We start from the raw sequence: 906 nt of genomic DNA, 5'->3' as shown, positions 1-906 counted from the left end.
AAGCTTGTTGACGGCGTTCAAAAGATTTTCAGTGGTGACCGGGAAGCGTCTGCTTGCTAAACTGATACATTTGCGACACCTCGTGGTCAATGTGTGAACGAACGATGGCTTTGGCGGAAGTCCCTCCTTGTCGACTATTTATTGGGCTCGTCTCATTTCTATATTAACAGAGGAGAATCAGAATCATCTTTATTTGCCAAGTATGTCCAAAAAACACACAAGGAATTTGTCTCCGGTAGTTGGAGCCGCTCGAGTACGACAACAAACAGTGAATTGACAGAGAACACTTCTGAGACATAAAGACATTGAGAAAAACAGTCACTGAGCAATAAAAGGTTGCTAGTTATCTGGTCATGCCGCTACAATGTTTTTATTTTTATTTTTTTTGGACAATTGTGCAAAAGATGCAGAGTCCAGTTCGAATGACTAATATAGCAATAGTCCGGTGCAATGAGCATTGTGTAAAGGGCGCCGAGACTTCAAGGAGTGTATGCGGTTTAAAGTGACGAGTAGCGCGATAATCGGGGACAATGTCGATTGTGCAAATGTTGCAGATACTCTGCCAGTGTGCAAATGGAGCGGATGCTACTCTGGCATGAGTGGCCAGTATTGGTCGACAACAGATATGCAAATAGGGCAGCGTGGCGAGACGACGACAGTGAGTGCACGAGTCATGTATCATTGGCCCCACGCAAATGCGACAAAAAAGAAATTGGCAGCATGTTGCAATGGAATTGAAGGTTTGCTGTTGAAGACGTTGATGGCAGGAGGGAAGAAACTGTTGGAATGTCTGCTAGTTCTAGTTTGCATTGATCGGTAGCGCCGACCTGAGGAAGAGCCGGTGACCGGGATGCGGAAGGTCAGAGAGGATTTTGCACGCTCTTGTCTTAGTTCTGGCAGCGTGCG

This window comes from Phyllopteryx taeniolatus, chromosome 21 (genome assembly GCF_024500385.1).
Source record: "Phyllopteryx taeniolatus isolate TA_2022b chromosome 21, UOR_Ptae_1.2, whole genome shotgun sequence".
Lineage (NCBI taxonomy): Eukaryota > Metazoa > Chordata > Actinopteri > Syngnathiformes > Syngnathidae > Phyllopteryx > Phyllopteryx taeniolatus.
Note: the sequence above shows the minus strand (reverse complement) of the source record.